The sequence below is a fragment of the Lagenorhynchus albirostris genome, chromosome 1, assembly GCF_949774975.1.
Source record: "Lagenorhynchus albirostris chromosome 1, mLagAlb1.1, whole genome shotgun sequence".
NCBI classification, from domain to species: domain Eukaryota; kingdom Metazoa; phylum Chordata; class Mammalia; order Artiodactyla; family Delphinidae; genus Lagenorhynchus; species Lagenorhynchus albirostris.
The window spans coordinates 80883028-80890320 of NC_083095.1; the positions used below are offsets into that span (position 1 = coordinate 80883028).

The 7293-nt window shown below is 43.1% G+C and overlaps 1 protein-coding gene across 3 annotated transcripts in view; it reads right to left on the bottom strand.

Moving 5' to 3' along the window:
• Positions 1-7206: 7206 nt before the first annotated feature.
• MEIS2 (Meis homeobox 2) overlaps positions 7207-7293 on the bottom strand; it is a 201176-nt gene continuing 201089 nt past the window's right edge. For all 3 annotated transcript variants that reach the window (XM_060168644.1, XM_060168653.1, XM_060168679.1), the window contains one exon: positions 7207-7293. This exon is cut by the window's right edge and continues 1346 nt beyond it. The gene's annotated coding sequence lies outside the window, so the exon portion shown is untranslated.

A 7293-nucleotide genomic window follows, 5' to 3' on the forward strand; every position in this document is an offset into this window, starting at 1 on the left:
CAAAAAGAAGGGGAGGGGGGAGTGGAGCTCCTAAACCCTCAGCAGCTCTTCCAGTTGGGTTATTTACCCTCTGTTCGGCAACATACCCATGTGTCACTTTACCTACCCATCCTGCTTATAGTGCACCCCCCTCTCTATCAACCCCTTTTCATCTGCATCTATGAAGCACATGTATAATCTCTCTCCCTAGCCTTGAAATATACATTAATGCAACTTATTAAATGCGACGACGAATAGTCAACATTTTTTTCGCCTGTTAGTTCCGCTGATCCAAGCAGGATTTATTTGCAGATCTCACATCCCGGAGCCATAATGCGTGATTTTTTCCCCTTAAATAAAATTGGTCAAATGTTGACAACCTTTAAGCCAATCTAACACTCAAGATTAGTGATGGGAAACTAATGAGAAAATATAAGATCGCCCGGCCTGAGGGCTGCCAATTAAATCTTCGCTGATTGAAAAATAAAGGCGGACTTGGGGTGTGAGCCCAGCTCAACTTCAACTATTAATTTAACATGTTGCCGGGGTCCCTGCCTTCTCTCCTCTAAACTGCTTCCCGTAATAGACCTTCCTCCTCCCCCATCCTTCAACCTAAAAAGCCAAATGTTATTTCTCCGAATATTTCAAGAGGTCCAAATCAGGATGATCATTTCTTACACGGTAAATATTAGGCCTTTAAGCAATATGATTTAACTAATTAGAAAATTTACATCATTAAGTCTCAGGGAGAGAAAAAAAGAGAAACAAATCTGCCAGTCATTTTAAAGGAGACAGGCACTATTGAAGTGTGAAGAAATCGGCTCTAATTCAAAAAGGCAATCGGGCAGAAAAAGCCCTCAACATTACCCTGCTAGTTATTAATCAGAAAGGGCTCTCTCTCCTCCCCACTCCCCCTCCTCTCTTAGAGCTGAGTTTAAGTTCGTTTTTTTGCCAGTGGCCCATGTCATATTTATATTGAGGTTTTGTCTGCTAAAGGATGGAAATCTGAAAATGTTTCAATATGAAGAAATCAGAATCCTCAAAGGAAAAAATATTCACAGAATCACCTTTCTTCCAGACAAGTAAACCTGTTATGATAAACAATCCTCACCCCCTCTTTATTTTTTTTTCATTCTTTCGTTTTTTCTTCCCATTAAGTTCCTATTTTGAAACCTGCTTGGTGAGAACTGAAGTCTTTGTGTCCTGCTCCCCTCCCCCTCCTTTCTTGCACCCCTCCTTCTGCCAAAGTGAGAAACTTAGACTGAAAGCAGAAAAGTACAAATACATTAACAAAGCCCCACTCACTTGATAAAAAGGCCATGGTCTAGGCGTACATGTCAGGAATCTAAGGGAAGGGGAATCAATCCGGTGGGTCTCTGGACAAAAGATGATGAACTAGAAATTCCCCCCACCTATGTATAATAATTGATAGAGTATGTAATTAAAGTGAAAAAGAAAGGCAGGTAGGTGAGAATTATTTTAAAGTGCATTATTATGTTGTGTGGCTTTTTCTCTATCCCCCCCTTCTCCATTCAATCTTAAAACAGCAGCCTCATTATAGCTAGGTGCCCCTTCCCACCTTACTCTTACTTAAGCCCTTGGTGCACCACACACATAGCCCTGGTCTACTCATTCCCAGCAAATTAACTGAAGAGGGAACCGCAATGGAACTTTGTGAGTAGTTCCATTTGGAAACTCAGGCCCTTCCTGGCATCTCTGAGGACTTGTTCTCAGACACTGGGTTAAGAAAAAAATTAATAGCAAGCTTTAGGTATTCAATTTCCCTTCATTATTATTTATTTTTAAATTACAAAGAGGTCCCAAAGCCTCATTTTTCTGCCTTGCTCTATTCTTTTATTGGGTACCATTCCAGCCTCATTTTCTTAACCTCCTCTCCGCCTTACAATCTAAAAGTTTCACAACCTTGCTTCCCACCAAGTCCCTGGGCCTGGAATTCTCAAGTCTTTGGGCTTCTGCCGGCCTGGAACAACTCTCCAGCGTTAGTTCAATGCCATTCTTCACCTCACCAGATTTCAACTTTGCACGAGAGAGCAGTAGCAGATCTGGGCTATTAACACACCACAGTTAATTCTCTGCGGGAACTTTTACTAGGTGGGACGTGTGGAAGGAGAAAACATCTGTAAACAGTGAGCGCTCTTGAGGGTGGGGAGAGAGTTCTGACATAAGAGGTCAGAACACATATAAATGTTCGCAGAATTTGTGAAAAAAAAAACAGTTCGGAGTTAAATTTTGGCGAAATAAGGAAAGGAAAGAGCATGGGGGGACATTGGGAAGAGTCTAGAATGCTCCCCCAATTTAGCTTTCTTTCTGACCGTCACGGAACAGATGGGAGTCGAACGTGCTCCTCTTCGAGAAAGATTAGAGTAAAATGGGCACTTCTGTCACTTTCAGGAGGCGGGACACAGAGAGGTGAAAATATACAAGACAATGGCCTCTGGTGCTGGAGGGCTCCCCTGGCGGGCTCCCACCCTTTGCCCAGTTCCCCTCGGAACTCTCCTTACCTTTGTTGCTTGGATTTGATCTGACACACTGGATGTTCCTGGGCTAGGTTCTTTGAGAGGAAAAAGACCACGAGAATCAACCGGTCTCCTCCTGCATCTACTCCGAAGCCAAGAAGCATTACAATAAAATTTACAGCGCTTTTAACAACTCGCAAGTAAAGCATTAAAATTCTCTTTAATTGAGAAAATATTGATTTTTAAGTCTAGAAAAAGAGAAACCGTAATTTAGTTGCAAACTTTCAAGCGGGAATATAGCGTACTATGTGGCTGTGTTATGGATCCACTCTTTATACACATGCAACATCACATCTTTAATTGCGCTACTTTATAAAGTGATAAAGACAAAAGATAACCCGACTTAGGCAAAAGATTAAGAAGAAAAGAAAAAGGACCTAGAATAATTTCCTTCTCCGGTTATTTATAAAAGAATTTTCTCCTTTTCTGAAGCAGAAAAACAAAAACAAAAACAGCCCAAAGGGGAGGAAAGAAATAAAAAGAACGGAAAACCACAGACCAGTCTAAAAGCAACTCACATTAGCAAATCCGTTGATATTCTTTACCAATGGAGGAATGAAGCCAACACATTTAGAGAAAATGCATTCACGGACAAAATTGCATCCTCCTTTAAAGGAAACAAACCTGGGTCTTTTTTCTTCCTTTACTCCCCCGTCCTGTTTTGGGGAGGGGGGGGCAGAATCCATTGGTGGATAGGGAAGGGAAAGAAAAATCAGGCTTTCTATGTTATTTCTCTATCGGTTTTTGGTATTACAGAGGAGTAAAGAAGTTTTTGTGTGGTGGTGTTTCATTGATCAGTCACTCTGAGCTAATGTAATTATCCTCATCAATAGGAGACTGCAGAGAGAATCATTATGTGGGTGACATTGATAAATGATCGCCCAGGAACGGCCCTCTCGCGGGCAACCCCACATCTGACCCTCCCACACACACAATGTAGTCATAGAAACACCTAGAGAACCTCGGGCACCGCCGCGGAAGGGGCAAGAGAGGGAAGAAAAGCCTCCGGCGGCCGGGGCGGGGGTGAGGGCGAAGGGGGGGCGGCCAGTCCCAGATCCAAACCAGTTCTGGCGACAAAAACAGCCAACGGCGGGACGGAGGAGGGAGTTGCGGGAGGGAGAATCTCCCTTCCCAGCATCAAACCCTCACACAGTTGCTCACAACAAAGTGAAAATCCGCCCTCCAGACGACCCATTCCTCCACACCTTTACCATGTGTGCACTCACTACCAACAACTTCTGATGTTTGCCGAGACACACGTTCAAGTAGGTTTCTCCAAAGGAGTTAAATAATTAGGTGACAAACCTGTAGGCATCTCATTCTCACGAGGGTCCCTTCCCCCGCCCCCGTTCAAAAAACTCCAAACAACAAACCAACCAAACCCACAAACCTATCTGAACAAAGACAGCAGCTGGGCGACCCCCTCACTGCGTTCCCCCCAGTTATTTACTGGGTGACCCCCTCCTTTCTCTTCACCTCCTAACCCAGTGCCTCTGATTATGAGATAATGGATTTTGCGATTGGTCCTGTCGGGGGGGGGGGGAAAATCTCCACCGAACCCCACGTTTTCATCTTTTGACTGTTTTATTTAAGCCAATGGAAAAGTATCGAGAGCCGTAATTGATTCATAATGATCCGTAAATCGATGTCGGAGCGCGGGGGGTTGGGCTGGAGGTGTATGAAGAGTAGAGGGGGGAAAGCTGTTTATTTATTTTATTTCTAAAGCTTCAACTAAAGTAGCTTCGACACTGCGGGGGCTGGAGGGGAGGAGCTGTTGGGCTCTGCCGGATCATCCATCATCGCTGTCACCCAGAGTCTGCCCCGAGGAGCCTTAGACGCAATCTCCCTTCTGTCTCTACACCGAAACTATTAATACTAAAACCTCCCTTCAAACACTGCCCCGATGGTCTCCATTCCCATCACAATCTGACCGGCCTCCCCCATCAGGCCCTCGTTGCCCCTGCGCCGAAGCTTCCTCCCAGCCCGGCCCCGACGGAGGGAACTCCAGCGACAGCGCACGACGCCCTTAGCTGATCACGGCGACTGTTAGGTGGCCCTCCTCGCCCCCGTCGATTTGAAGCACGTCTGCCTATCTCTGTCCAACACACACACACACACGCGCGCGCGCGCAAACGGAAGGCCAGGTGAGGGCCGGGGCGGCCGGCGCGGAGGGGGAGAGTCTGCACTCCCGCTGCCCCTGCCCAAGCCCCCGCACGCACGTCTGCACCGACCCGGCTCGGTGGGCGGCGGGCGAGGGACTGTGGCTGCGAAGCCGGCACATCCAGACACCCAGACACCGGCCCTTCTCACACAGTGGCAACTTGCAGCGGAGGTCCAGGCTCCTTATCAAATTGCTGGCCTGCAAGACTAATGGGGAACTTGTGGAGGATCCCTGTCCAGTCCCTTTGAAGGAAGGTCCCTCCTCTGACAGCTGCTAGAGATATTAGCCACATTTCCCTTCCCAAATCTGCTCCGGGTTAACGGGCCCATAGGGGTGGGAGGGGGCGAGGAGGCCAGGAGGATCCTGATGGACGCTTCTCTGCAAATCTAACCAGGGTGAGCTGGGCCGAGTGCGGGGCGCTGACCTGGCGTGGGGGGAGAAGGGGGGTGGGCGGAAGACACAAACTTCCCTGATCTCTTCTCTCATTTTCCTTCAAAACGTGGCTTCTTGCTCAATTCCCAACCCTTAACAGATGGCGACTGCAGTTCTCTCAGAATTTCTTAAAGAAAGGGAAACCTTTGGAATTTATTTCTGCTTTTGCTTTTCCATATAAATAAAAAAGTGTTTTTATATTACTCTTGTTTTGGAGAACATAAGCAATTTTATTCAGACTACAGTATTTCCTTTAACACTATATGGTTGTCAAAACACCATTCCCAGTTTCTTTGCTTTTGACAGCTGAGTCTTTCTTAAATATACCCAAATCGGAACTCTTTATACTAAATAGTAAACCCGAGATAGGAGCAAGTGCCTTCCGAGGTGGTATAAAAAAAAAAGCATTATAAAAATTGGACAACTCTTACCACCTCTCTGTCTTAGCTTATGGAGGGTGGGGGGAAGCAAGGAAATGCAAACAAATATTATTACAATTATTATTCACCTCCAAATATTTAAGAGGGTTAAGGTTAAGGTAACAGGGTATGAAGTTGTTAAAGAAATCAAACCTGAGATGATTTTATTCATTAAAACCAAGGATAGAGGGTTCTGGGATCTAAACTGCGATGAAATAGCTTAATAATAATTTCATTAAACACTTTCTAACCAAGAGCCAACTACCAAGTAAACCCTTCAGCATTTACTCTACTGAGAGGAAAGGAAGAAAAACTTTGCCAAAAATTTTTTTCAGCTGATGTGAGAGTTAATTTATAAATGAAGAACTTGTCAAATTTTACATACAAGCATTTATATTAAAAATAGACAAATATTTAAAATTTGCAAAAAGACTCCAGGTGAAATTGGACAACAAAAATGAGAGGGAAGCTCTTTCTATTCCAAGTGGCACAGAATTTCTCCATGAACAGTTAGCTTGCATCGGAAGTGTTACTTCTGTGTTTAAACAGCAGAACGTTAATTAAACTAGTAAATGGATTTATAAAAATTCTCCCTAAAAATGATACAAAACAATAGAAGTTTTTTTCCTTGTTCCTTTGTATACAACTTCTATTAATGTCTGTCTGTTTGTTTGTTTTGCAATGGGAAGATGGAAGAACCCAAAATAAGATACAAACTTGAATTTCTGGGATAGTAAATGATTTCCCAATCAGGCTGACATCACACAACTAAGCTAGAGTTTATGATAGTATCCCTTCTGAACATAGGGTTCAAAGTTTGGGTGTTACAAAGTTCCAGGATCGTATATTTATTTGTGAAATTGAGGGGGCATGCTAATACCTCACACTTTTTTTCACTTTGCGTATTTTAGCAGGCATGGCTTGTGCAGTATCATCAAGCTAATGACAGAGATGTTGAGGAAAGTTGCGTGGAACTTTGAAAATGGCATTACATTGCCTGTTTTGTTGTTGTTTTAGAAAACAAGTTTAAGTTTAGTGAGCAAATCATCACACTAGCGTGCCTGCACATGGAGCTGTCTGAAATAAAAAGACATCATAATATATTAAATATTAATGATTAAGTAATCTCTTCAACTCAGGATTTCAGACTCCATAGAAGTTGTTTACTCACCTATGAACATCTATATGTAAATTTTAATTTACATATTCAACAGTATTTTAGTAACTAAGAGAGAGAAAACACAGGTAGATGAATTATCTTTGAGCACAGACGTTAGTTATTTCTGATGATGTAAAATTAACCCCGAAAAAGCCCTTATTCTGGCAGAGAATGAACATGAAAAGCTTCATCTGAAAGTATTTTTTTTTTAACATAATGCATCTAAAGAGGAGGCTGGACGTGTTGGTGATCTTTCAACCTGGCTCATAACACACACACACACACACACACACACACACACAGTTTCGTACCTTTAGAAGTTTTCTGCTGGTAGAATTTATAGGCCAAATATATACTGAAAGCCTACGGAGGTGGTTACCTTAAAAAATTGTTGGTAAGTTAAGTTTCAAATATACTCGATTTCTGGGGGCAAAGCCATCACCTACTTTCAATCCCAAATATATAGTAGGTACTGTGCAACCTTGCCTTAAAACTATTAAAAACACAAAAGCCTAACAAAAAATCAAAAATGAAATATTTATTACCGCATTTTGTGACTTAACACCTTTTTTTTTTAACATAACGTCACAGTCCTCATACAAGTAT